Raw genomic sequence first — 13,926 nt, 5'->3', positions numbered from 1 at the left:
ACACTCACCAGGCCTGATTTCTCACTATGGAGGCCAGAGCTCATGTCCTTCCAACCTGAGCTTAAGCCTTTCAGGGGTTCTATGTCTAGCCCACACCCTTTCTGCGACTGTCTCTCCTGGCTCTTACCCAATCACTATATGAGGGTAAAACTGGAAATCCTGAAATGGAGTTCTGCAGTTTTTCTAGTGGCTCAATCTTAACCAACTTGCCTCTTCCAAAAATGGCACCTGATTACTTTATCAATACAGCAAACACTGCACAGGGTTTCTTCTCCAACTCTAGCCTACCACTAAGGAGCCACTTTCTGAGTAAAGCCCATGCTGTTTTTGTAGTTTTCAATAGCTGTGAGCTTTTCTTGGGGCTAGCACTCCTAGCCCAATCCATTATTTCTCCCTGGAGCTACTGACTCTCTGGGACTAACTTTCTGTCCTGGGGCATTGGCCTCATCCAAGACCAGGTCAGCTAGTTGGTTGGCAGCTCTGCTGCCCTGTGCTGAAGGGAAACAAAACACAGGGAAGAGTTCAATTTGGCAAGTGGCTGTGGCCTGGGCATGGAATCCAAGGGAGAAATGCCATGCAGGGGCATGTTTTATCCACCATGTGTGGGGGTGATTTCCATTTGCCATGCACAGGGAGAAGTCAGGTTTTTTTACATATGTTTTACCAAAACTTTGTGTGTTTGTGTCTGTGTGTGTGTGTGTGGTACTGGGGATCAAACACAGAGGTCCTCTGTCATTGAGCTACATCCCCAGCCCTTTTTTTTTTTTTTCTGAGACAGGGACTTATAAAGTTGTCCAAATTGGCCTCAAACTTGAGATCCTCTTGCCTCAGCCTCCCAAGTAGCTAGGATTAAGGGCATGTACCACCAAACATGTCTTAACACAACTTTTTAACAAAAATTTTTTTTCTGGTACCGGAGATCGAACTCAGGACCTTGTGCCTACGAGGCAGGCAGGAGAACCACTGAGCTAAATCTCCAGCCCAACAAAATTATTTTTAAACAACAAAACACTACATTTCTCCAAAGTCTTCTTGGTCCCCTCTGATGTTTGACCATAGCCCTCTGGACACATTTGCATTGGCTGCACTGACCGTGTTCACCAGGTAACTACTTACTTAAGTGTTTACTTCAAGCAAATGGGGTCTGTGGAGAGGCACATGGCCTGACTCTTGCTGGCCTCTGCAGCCACATACCCTGACACTTTCTGGTCCATGGCTGGGCTCAACATGTCTTTGCTTATCAATGAGAACTCTAAATAGGATGTTACCAGGAGGTGTCAAGCCTACCTTGGCTTGTTGGTATGATCATGAGTCCATGGAGACTCAACCTGATGCATCTATATCTGACAGGTCATTTATAAAGAACTGACCTGACAGATTGAATGCTTTCTCCTTGAAAAATGGAGATGAATACAAAAATGTTGTGCATCCTAAAGCCATCATATGATTTACAGAGACATTAACGAGAGCTGAGCCCTGCCTAGCTCAACTTTGCATTGTTGGCATCTAATTTACCTCCCTAGCCCTCCTCCTCTTACCAAGATCTACAACCCACAAGCCTATAAATATATACAATATAAATATTGTAGGAGCATACAACCAGGGGTGTCAGGGATGTCCCCCACAGTGGTAAAAGTGTCTGTCCAAGGAGCTCGAGGGTACACCATGGTGAAGGATGGACTGGAGACAGGACATGGCAAGCATTTGTTTCAGGGCTGGTCTTGGATACAGGAGTAAGGAAGGAAGAGCCTGGAGAGCTGCTGAGGCCAGGCCCATCCTGGGCCATTTCCACCTCCTGTGCACCAGGAAGCTGTTTGCTGTCCTCAGTTCTTGTGCTTTGAGCTGGTATTGAGAATGTAGTTGGGTCAGACCCAAGTTCAGCACGTTTCCATAGTTCTCCAGCCCTTATATCACCCTCTACCACCATCACCACCCCTATCAATCATCTGATATTGGCCAGGGATGGAAAAAGGAACAAGCACAAAATGGGAGCAAGTGTCCCAAAGAGGAGCAAGGAGTAAACCCAAAACATGTAAGGAAGGGAGCAATAATGGGGACTGGGTGAAAGATTTGGAATCAACTGTAGTGAGTGTCTCAGAGCCAGCAGTACCCAGATGGTCTAGCAGCAGTTACACAAAACCTCCAGAGAGAAGGCTTTAAAAGGGGTCCAAAAGCAGACAGCAGCACAACACATAATTAAGTGGCTTTGTTGGCAATAACAACAATCATAACTTACATTGATTGAATACTTACTCGATGTCAAGGCCTGTGCTAAGCATGTTTAAATGGACCACCTTATTTAATCCTCCAATGACTCTATAGAGTTGATTCCATTATCTCCATGTTTGTGCTAAGGAAATTAACACTTGAGTAGGTCAGGTGACCTGCTCAAGGACCTGGGCATTACTGAGATAAGAACAAATCCAAGGAGATTGGATAGCAACCCTCCAGAAATCTAGATAGAAAGCTACAGTTCTAGTGCTGGGTCACCATGGAAACATGTGTGGCATCACTGGGGAGGGCAGCAATTGTTGTCAGCATCACCAGGTAGATGGTAGGAAGCTGGCACCAAAATATCATCTGGGTATGAAGCACTCCTGATTTCTCACTAAAGAGGGTTGGAGAGGAAATGGGAGCAAAATGGGTGGGCTGCTCTCACCCCTAACTTGAGGTGACAGGTTTCCCTGGCATTTCTCACCTGCTATATAGGTGGCACAGCAGGCACTACTGGCAAGAAAACCCCTCAGCAGAAAAGCCGTCTATTCTGGCCTTAGGTGCCTGGCCAGTATGCACTGGTTTGGTGACAGTGAGCAGAAGTGGGTGAAGTGCTTACTGTGATTGTCCCAGCATCATACCCCTCCCAGCAGCTATTTTTAGGAGTTAGTCTTGCTTTTTGATCTAGAATATAAATTTGACAAAAGACAATTCCACTCCTACATCTCTCAGCATCCAGTCACATAATAGTGCCACGTGTTTGACTAATCCCCTGTGCCAAGCATCAAATCAGGAGGTTTACATGCATGATTCTCCTCCCAATCCTGTAGCATGAGATTGTCAAGTCTGTTTTACTGAGAAAGAAATAGACTCATTGAACCAGAGCAGCTACATGTGGGTGTTGCCCACAGCACACCCACAAGAGGTACTGTTGTTGCAGACTTCTCTGTGAATGCAGCTTCCAATGCACAGCCTGTGTAACCATACACAGGACCCCATGTAAGAAAGTTGCATTATTTGCTAAATATCCTCTGCAAGAAAGCAGCAGAGTGAAAACCTCACCTGTCTGCTGCAAAGCTTGATGCCCACTTCTCAGCTTCATTGCCACCACAGCTTCGGGAAGGCACTTCATAAATGCTTGATGATAGCACAGTGCTCCAAAAGAAACACATCTTAACTCTTCCAGTCCCTTAGGGATTTCACTGAGTCATCTGGCTTCATGGCTTAAAGGATTTGCACGTGTAACCAAGAAGAAACCAGACCCAGCCACAGGGCAGCATGAGTCATGATAGGAAAGAAGCAAGAATCAGAGACAGGAAGTGGGTGGAAGAAATAAGCAGAGTGCTTTGAAAGACAATGAAACTGAAGCTGTTTGAAAGTAAATGGAAACAGAAAAAATGAGGTGGATTATGAAAGAGGAACCCACAGCATTCCAAGGGCACAGAGCCCTATGGTAGCAAGGGTTTCTTTGACTGTGACTTCCAGTAGATATACCTCCCTTGGGGCCATTTGTAAGAGTAGGGGAACATGGTTAGAGATGTGCAGGCCCGTCTGGGTACCCAGCCACATTCCAAGTTCGTCTCTCTGGCAAGAATCCTGACTGGTGGAGTGTCTGAGGGGTTTGGCTAGTGAGTCAGTGAGAGCAGATGCCTGGTGTTATTGACCACCTGGTGCACCTTCTGCAAGGACAGAGGACCCTGCAAGGACAGAAGCATAGGACCCTCCATTGTCCAAGAATTCTCCCAATTCAGCAAGTGCCCCTGGTGCTCTGGGGCCCATTTCCCTGGTCATCTCTAAGCCTGGAACCTGTACTTCCCCCACCACACACACACTTCAATATCTTCTTGAACAGCATGAAAACCTGCAGTCAATGGCAATCAATGTCTCTGCTCTCAGATTTCACCTTTGACCCTATTCCAAACAAGCCTCTTGCCTTCCCACAACCCCCATGAGACTAGTCTTACAAAAATCACACTTGAGCTCCATGTGGCGAAGTCAGGCATCCTTCCCAAATACTCATTTCACTTTTTCAGCAACCATCCCACTGTGGTCCGCTCTCTCCTGCTAAAATACTTTCTTGGCTTCACCCATCTCTGCTTCCTCCTGATGCTCATAGTGCTCCTCCAAGGGCCTGTGTTGGCTCTTCCCCCCTGACTCTATGTGGCGGACATCCAGCTCTGCCTGGGCCTTTCCTTTCTCTTTTCACAGACCTCCCCATAATCCCACCCTGGCACAGGCTCCATATACCACTGGTTGGACTTCCACATCCTTATCTCCTGCCCTATCTTCCCTCAGAATCCCAGACATCTAGACTCAGCTGCCTATTGACGTGACTCCTCGGATGCCTAAGAATTATCTCACATTTAACAGGCCAGACAGAACATTTTTATTTCCCTCCTTCACCAACACCTTGTGATTTCCTTTGCCTCCTCCATCTTAATAACCCCCATGAGCCCTACCAGCTTTTCAAACCCAAACTCCAGGAATCCACACAAAACCCCTCTTCGGCTGTCCTTCCTTGTAGCCTATTATGAATTCAGTCAGATCCAGGCTGTTAGAGGCTTTGGAAAGCCATTCTGAGTTCCAGAGAGCTCCAGCCTATGGGATCTTCCTGCTTCCACAATAGTCCTTCAGTCTACTTTCAATAGACATGTTAAACGGATTTTGTTAATGTCAAAATAGGCTACTCCTGGCCTAAATCTCAAGGCTTTCCACCACATTGAAAACAAAACCTAACCCTCAAATTCTAGCTCCTCTAACCCCTGCCTACCTCCCATCTCTGGCCTGTCTGGCCCCTTGTCCATGTCTCACCAGCCATGAGTCAGTTTCTCTTACTTCAGTGCATGGAGAGTATTCCTCACATTGAGTCTGAGCCCACTCCCTTTCTTTGCCTCACAATTTACTCTTCCAACTTATCTTGAATGTTCTCTCTGAGTCCTCACTTTCTATCACACACACACACACACACACACACACACACACACTTTAATTCTCTGAAGAGTCCTTAATGCTATCTCATTTCTTTTCTTGTTTATTGTTTTCTTATTGTTGCTGTTTATATTTGTCAGTCTAACCACTATACTTGGAACAGTTATTGAGCACAGAAGCCACTGAAAAGTGTTTGAGAACTAAGAATAAATAAATTTCTGAACTGATCCAGATAAAGGGGAATTTGGTCTGAAAGTCTCTTTCAAAAAGAGACATCCTCAAGAGAAAGAATACATCTACCTTAAAGAGAAGTTAAATAAAAAGAAAAAGTAGAGGAATTAGCCATGGAAAAATAATGCAATGGTAGGATTTGGTAAATATTTTTCAGTAATAACTCTCCATGTAAATGATCATAACTCCCCAATCAAAAGACATAAACTGGCAGATTGGATCAAAAAAGAGTACTCAACTATTTGTTGTCTACAAGAGACAAACCTTATCCACAAAGAAACACATAGACTGAAATGATACTCTGTGCAACAGGAACCCAAAAACAAGTGGGAGTAACTATCCTATTTTCAGAAAAGTGAACTTCAAACCAAAATTGATTAGAAGAAACAAAGGTTACCACATACTGGTAAAGAGAGCAACTCAACAGAAAGAGATGACAATTATAAACAGAGTCTGCTTAAAAAACGTATACACACCAGGAAAAGAAAAACGTGTACAAATATTTTAATACTAAATTTATTGAGACATCATGAGATTAATACAAATTACCTCTGGCCTCCACAATTCCAAGAGGTGCTCAAAGTGGTGGCCTTAGCTTCCAGACATTTATTGGTATGGTGAACTGCTGCTGGGGTAATCTTGGTCATTGAGATTGCTGCACATGCATTTTCAATTTCTTCTCTAAGGGTCAGCAGTGTAGTGGGTTTTCTGCAATATACTGTACAACATCCTCTAAGGTCCCCCATACAAGGGTAACACCATTTCTTGAAAAAACATCATACTGTTTTTCTGAAATGTGTATACATATTTTTGGTGGACTTTATATATATATACATATATATACGTATATATACGTATATATATGTATATATATGTGTATATATACGTATATATGTATATATATATACGTATATATATGTGTGTATATACGTATATATGTATATATATACGTATATATATGTGTGTGTGTATATATATATGTACTAAATGCCAGCACATGCAGTTTCATAAAACAAATACTAATCATCCTAAAAATTCAGATAAACATTAATACAATCTTAATGAGGGACTTCAGTATCCCACTCTCACAATAGATACAGGTCAACCAGACGAAAAAAAATCAATAAAGAAATATCAGAGTTGAATTACACTATTGAACAAATGGATTTATCTAACGTCTGCAGAGTGCTTCACTCAACAGTAGAACACACATTTTCTCAGCAATATATGACATAATGTCACATCATAGCTGAGTGAAACTAAAAATCAACAGCAAAATAAACCACATAAGCTACGTAAATGCATGAAGACTAAATAATATATTCTTAAATAATCTTTGGGTCACAGAAGAAATCAAGGAAGAAATTACGAATTTCCTAGAATCAAATGACAATGGCAGCACAACTGAGAACCTATGGGATACAATGAAAGTAGATATAAGAGGAAGTTTATAGCTGTGAATGACCACATTAGAAAAATAGAACAATCCCAAGTAAATAACTTAATGATGCGTCTCAAAGTCCTAGGAAAACAATAGTAAGCCAAGTCCAAAACTTGTACAAGAAAAAAAATTACAAAGATCAGAGCAGGAATTAATGGAATTGAGACTAAAAATAATACAGAGGATAAATGAGTGAAGAAATTGATTCTTTGAAAGGACAAACAAGATTGATAAACCCTTAGCCAAACTTACCAAGGGGAAAAAAAAAAGACTCATATTAATGCAATTGGAAATTAAAAAGGTAAAATCTTAGCAGACAACACTGAAATCTATAGGATTATAAGGAACTACTTTGAAAACTTATATTCTAATAAATTAGAGAATCTAGAATAAATAATTTTCTAGACACATGTAAATTACCAAAACTGAACCAAGAAGATATAAAAACTCTGAACAGACCAATAAAAGGAATGAAATAGAGACACTAGTAAAAACCCTACCAAGAGAATCCCAGGACCCTATCAGTTCACTGCTGAATTTTATCAGAACTTCAGAAAAGAACAAATACCAGTACTCTTCAACTTTTCCATGAAATTGAAAGGGAAGAAACACTGCCAGATTCTTCCTTGAAGCTAGCAATATCCTGATACCAAAAGCAGACAAGAACTCAATAAAAATGGCCGATTTCCTAATGAGTATAGATGCAAATATCCCCAACAAGAGACTTGCAGACAGAAAGCAACAAATCATTAAAAAGGTTATACATCATGACCAAGTCAGCCTCATTCCAGGGATGCAAAATGACTTGACATACATAAATCAATAAATGTAATACATCACATAAACAAATAGGATAAAAGTCACATAGATATAGTGATTTGTCTAGATGTAGAAAAATTCTTTGACAAAATCCAACATCTATTCGTGATTTTTTTAAAAACCCTCATGAAAACAGGTATTGAAGGATCTTACCTGGAGCTAATAAAAAGCCTTTTATGACAAATTTAACACCAACATCATACTAAGAGGGGAAAACTTGAAAGCATTTCCTCTAAAATCAGCTATAAACCAGGGATTTAGCTCAGTGGTGCCTCACCTGCCTCACAAGTGCAAGGTCCTGAGTTCGATTCCTGGTACCAAAAAATAATAAAATAATAAAATAAAATAAATCAGCTACAAGACAAAGGTGCCTACTCTCAATGCTCCTGTTCAATATATAGTACTTGAAACTCTAGCCAGAGTAATCAGGCAAGAGAAAGAAAGAAATGGATTCAAATAGGAAAGAAAGAAGTCAAAGTATCCTTATTTGCAGATAGCAGAATCCATCACATAGAAGATCCAAAAAATTCTGCCACAAGATTCTTAGAACTAATAAACAAATTCATCAAAGTGGCAGCATACAAAATCAGTACATAAAAATCAATAGTGTCCCTGTACACCAACGATGAACCCACCTGGAAAAAAAAATCAGAAAAAGAATCCTATTCTAAATAGTTTCAAAACAATGAATAACTAGGAATTAACAAAGTAAGTGAAAGACCTTTATAATGAAAACCACAGTGCTCTGAAAAAAAAGGAATTGAAGAGGATATCAGAAGATTCTCTGTTCTTTGATAGGCAGAGCCAATATTGTCAAAATGGCCACATTACTACCAAACATAATATATAGATTTAATACAATTCTAATAAAAATACCAAAAGCATTTCTCACAGAACTAGAAAAAAGCAATTCCATAATTTGTATGGAACCAGAAGAGACCCAGAATAGTCAAAGCAATCTTGAGCAACAAAATCAAAGCAGGAGGCATTACAGTCCTGAACTTCAAGTTATATTACAAAGTTACAGTAATAAAAGCAGCACAGTACTGGCATAAAAACAGATATGTTGACCACTGGGATAGAAAAAAAGATGCAGAAACAGCTCCAAGAACTTTCAGCTATAAAAGGGGCCTATAACATATGTTGGGGGAAAAAAGGCTCTTCAACAAATGGTGCTGGGAAAACTGTTTATCCGCATACAAAAGATTAAACCAAGATCCACATCTCTCACTCTGTACTAAAATAAAATCAGAATGGATCAAAAGCCTAGATATAAAAACAGAAACACTGAATCTGCTGGGAGAAAATATTGGTAAAACTCTTGAAGACATAGGCACAAACAAGGACTTCCTCAATAGAATTCTAATTATATAAGATACAATACCAAGAATCAACAAATGGGATTATATCATATTTAAAAGCTTCCACACAGCAAAGGAAACAACCAACAGACTGTAAAGAAAACCTACATAATCGGGCAAAAGTTTTGTCAGCTACTCCTTGGACAAAGGACTAAAATCTAAAATATATAAACAACTGAAAAATTTATACCTCCAAAATAAAAGACCCAATCAAAAAGGGGCAATGGAAATGAATAGACACTTCTCAAAAAAAGTACAAATTGTCAATAAGAACATGAAAAAAATACTCAGCATCTTTGGCTGTTAGAGAAATGCAAGTCAAAACAACACTGAGATTCCATCTTACTGGATATTATCAAGGATTCAAAAAACAACAGATTTTGGTGACGTTGTGGAGAAAAAGGAACCCTTTGCATTGCTGGTGGGAATATAAACTAGAACAACCACTATGGAAAGTAATATGGAGATTCTTCAAAAAACTAAAAATAGAAATTTTATTTCACCCACCTATACCTCTTCTGGGTATCTTCCTGAAAGAGTTAAAGTCATCATATTACAGTGATACACGCAATCCTCATGTTTATGGCAGCACAATTCTCAATACCTAAATTATGGAAGTAGCCCATATACACATCAACAGATGGATAGATGGATACAAAAAATGTGATTATACATATATATATATATATATATATATATATATGTCTGCCATAAAGAAGGCTAAATTTGGGTCAATTTTAGTAAAATGGATGGATCTTGAGGCAATAATGTTAAGTGAAAAAAATCAGACACAGCAGGTTAGTTATCACAGGGTTTATCTAATATGATGAATCCAAAGTATAAAAATTTATAAAGGAAAATAAAAGTGAAATGGTAGGAAAGAAGGATGGAGAGTGGAAGGCTAGCGAAGAATGAAAATGATCTATATGTGATATGTATATGTACCAATTCCCCAAGATGAATCTAATTATTATGTAGAACAAACAAATAGTAATAAAATAATTTAAAACAAAAAATGAGCATCCCTGAGAGTCTTCTTAGAACTAAATCACCTACAAGAACAATGACATTGGCTCTTCTATCTCCAAAGACCAAGGATAAAATAAAAGTCATACCTTGAAGTTTTCTCAAAAGCAGTTCTTTCTTATCCTCCTGGAAATCATCCTCATTGTTATAATTTGGATCACACCAAGGGCTCATGTTTTGAAGGCATGGTCTCCTATGCAGCAGTGTTCAGAGGTGGGGCTTTAGGAAGATGATTGAATCATGAAGTTTCTAATGTCATTGGTGGATTAATCCATTGATTTTTTAATAATTTGATAGCACTATTGGGAAGTGACTGAAATTTAGGAGGCAGGGCCCAGTTGTAGGGAGTGGGGCGTGGAGGCATGCCCTTGGGAACTTAATCTGGTCCCTGACCTCTTCAGTGTGTTTCTGTTCCTTTCTGCCCCTTGGCTGTTATGTAATGAACAGCTTTGCTTCACCACACCCTCTGCCATGATGATTCTCCCTTGCCACAGGCTCTATGGCTTGCTGACCATGGACTGAAACTTTTGAAACCATGAGCCAAAATAAGCTTTGCACATTTCAGTTGTTTATGGTTAGGTATTTTTTCACAGCAACAAAAGCTGACTGATACACTCATCACTGAAATTATAACATTTTACACTGCAGCTTCAACCAGTGACACTGGGAATGGGAATAGAAGAATAAATAGCTCTGTTTTATAATTATCAAACTCAAAGAAATGATGATTTCCACCTTCACTTTTAACTTTGTGGCTGGCCACTCAATGCCATGTAATGAGTAATAGCTTTACAATTATGCCATTGATCAACTGCCTAGGTTTTCTTTCATCAGTATTTGAATTTTGGTCAGTCATTTTTCTGTAATTATATGTCACAATCATATTTTAGTAAGAAACCAATTTGAAGACCAAAGTATAGATGTTCAATTTAGACATTAAAAAAATGCACCAACCCAAGAAGTGCTTTACTTCCATCAGGTAATGATCCAGAGGTCAGAGTGGCCCAGAGCTGTGTAAAGGCAAAACTAGTGCTATTGTTGTTCAAGTGAACAGTCTCTTTGTGAACATACAGAGCACAGAATAATAAGGAAAAAAGTGTTAGGCTCATCAAATGTAAAAATAAGATCTTTCCTCCCTAGAGAGAGTTTGCTATTTGGCATCCATTGGTGTTCAGACCCCATGTGACCTCTAGCTATAGATTTCCTTCTTAAAACTGACTTTGAAATCCTAGAGCATCATGTCGCACTGAATACTAACCATCACCTCTCCTTCACACATCATTGTATTCCAGATAAGGGATTCTGTGACTTAAGAACGCCAGTTATGATGAAGCAACCACCCGACTCCTCCGTGTGTGAAATCTTGCTCCAGAATGTGACCGCTCCAAGTGGATAGAGGATAAGCTAATTTGTTCTGCAACAACTAGAGTCTCTTTAGAAGATCTGAGCTCCTCCACCTTCTGTATCTTATCTCCCATCTGCCCTGGCAGCTAGCATCCTTCCTTGCTGCTCTAGTAAGGCTCTCATCACCACTTCCAGATAAGATTTTCCTGCCTTGCTGCCCAAACTCTTCAGCCTCAGACAGGCATCCTCCATGCAGTCTTCCCACTGTAGCCAGTACCTTTGTTCTAAGGCACTAGTCCAATCACACTGGCACTCACTCAATACAGATGGGTGCTATATTAGTCACATTCCCATCACAGGGACTAAATTATCTGATACTGAAAGGAGGAGAGGTTTATTTTGGCTTGTAGTTTTTAAAGGATTCAGTCCATGGTTGGTTGGCTCCAAGGCAGAAATGATACGGTAGAAGGGCACAGCTGAGAAACACTGCTCAGATCATAGCAGTCAGCATGCAGAGAGAGAAAGGAGGCCCTGGGAACAAGAATGCACCCTTCCAGGTTATGTCCTCAGTGATCAATCGTTTCTGAAAAAGCTCCAACTCCCAACAGCACAATCAGCTATGAATTTATCAATGGGCTAATCCACTGATGAGCACAGTGCTCCCATGATCCAATCATCTTCCAAAAGCCCCACTTCTGAACCAGAGACTTTTGGAAGAAATTGGGTCTAAACCATAATGTGGCTACAGAAGAGGCCATACCTCATCAAGGCTTCCATAACCTTTACCCTCCCCATCCTTCTCAAAGGATGTTTTCTTCCCTGCCCCATCTCCCTATCCAGCTCCCTCCCACTCATTCCTTAAAGCAGAACCTCATCACCTCTGGTGCATTTTTCAGGACATCAGATTTTGCTCCAAATCACTCCACATTGGTTCATGTTTCTCCCTCAAGGCATTTATTGTCAGCTCCACTTCCAAACTCTACCCTGTGCACACAGGTTTTCTTCAAGGTGCCAAAGAAATCCTCCAAGAGAGGGGAAGAGAGAAACCAGAGCTCAAGAAGGGAAGCTTTCAGGGCTCTGGGAATGGTCTGGAGTGTGGGTGAATTCATGGAGCCTACAAGAGTATAGTACAACTGGGGATTCTCAGAGCACTCTAGCCACAATTTACAATCAGCTAAATTACTCTAATATGGTAATTATCTGATGCTTGATTTTTTTTATTCCCCAAAGAAATAATCTCCCAATAACCTTTGTTCAAGGCCCAGGCTCAAGATCCTACTGCTTTCTGCCAAAGAATTCTTCCTGTAATGTTTGCATTTACTGTGGAATATAAAGGATTCATTAACTGGCTTATCCACACCTGTCAAACAACATGAATTTTTAGTTCGTTTTAAAGAATTACTTTTAAACTTAAATTAGTCTCTAAAAAAGTAGAATGATATTTTAAATGATTTTTTTCTATTTTAAAAGAGATTAACAAAACCTACTCAAGATTTAAAATTTTATCTTTTTGCACAATTAATATCTTAGAATTAAATATTTATTATCAATATTAATGAAAACTAAAAATTATTAATTGTGCCTCAATTACAATCAAGTCAAAATCTTCCAAATTAATATGTAATATTACAACAAACACATCACTCTTTTCAGCTCATAACATACTTACAGAGACAGTCAATCTACTATTTATCTAGAGTATTCACTTAACCATATTGTAATCCATTAATTTGTAGAGAAAGCTCAGTTGGGCTTATGCTTGAGCACCTAGAATAAATTCTTTGCTCCTTTATCCATTGTAATAGCAAACGACAATGACAACATCTCTGATGTTTACTACCTGTAACCGGAGTGCAATTATGAAAGGACTGGACCATCATTCGAGGCCAAAAAAAAGCAAAAGTTCTGGGGAGTTCTGAAAGCCACAGGTGAAATCAACAAGGTGTCTTAGTTACTTTCTTAGTGCTGGGACAAAATACCTGATACCCACAAGTTAAAGGAAAAGAAGTTTATTTTAGCTCACATTTTGTAAAGGTTTTAGTCCATAATTGGCTGGCTCCAAGGAAGGGCAGCATGGCAGAGCAGCATGGCAGAGAAGAAACTGTCCGTGGCGTGGCAGGTAGGAAGCAGCATGCCTTCCTTCTTCTTTCCCTTTTTATTCTATCAAGGCTGCAAGCCTATTGGTTGGTGTCACCCACACCCAGGGTGGGTGTTCCCTCTTCAGTAAATCCATCATCAGTAAGTCCACACCCAAAACTATGCTAAACAAATCAGGGGATTAATCCGTATCACACACCCATGATCCAGTCTCCTCCCCAAAGCCCCGCCTATGAGTGCATGGGGCTTTGGGGGGACATCTACACAGAACTCATACAGATGGGGTTTGTCCCTCCAAGAGCTGGTAACTGCAAGGGGTCCATGAGGAGGGTCAGAGGGGCTGAAATAGCTGAGGCCCTGTAAATTCTTGAACTGCCTTTCAGAGCTCTTTTCCAGAACGGGGGCCTGCATGGAGCAGAAATGTCTGAGAATGGAATCAGAATTGATAAGGACAGGGACAGCAGA

The 13,926-nt window shown here is 40.1% G+C and overlaps 1 long non-coding RNA gene across 1 annotated transcript; it reads right to left on the bottom strand.

The window, feature by feature from the left end:
* Positions 1 to 1,692: 1,692 nt before the first annotated feature.
* Positions 1,693 to 2,461, bottom strand: LOC110347853 (uncharacterized). The gene is made up of 2 exons (XR_002392722.2): positions 2,254 to 2,461; positions 1,693 to 1,842 (listed from the first exon to the last, which is right to left on the bottom strand). It is a non-coding gene; the product is annotated as an uncharacterized LOC110347853 (long non-coding RNA).
* Positions 2,462 to 13,926: the final 11,465 nt, after the last annotated feature.

Source organism: Heterocephalus glaber, unplaced genomic scaffold (assembly GCF_053883595.1).
Source record: "Heterocephalus glaber isolate CG9 unplaced genomic scaffold, H.glaber_assembly_v1.0 deba00001497, whole genome shotgun sequence".
Taxonomy (NCBI): Eukaryota; Metazoa; Chordata; class Mammalia; order Rodentia; family Bathyergidae; genus Heterocephalus; species Heterocephalus glaber.
This window is presented reverse-complemented; position numbering and strand designations above follow the sequence as displayed.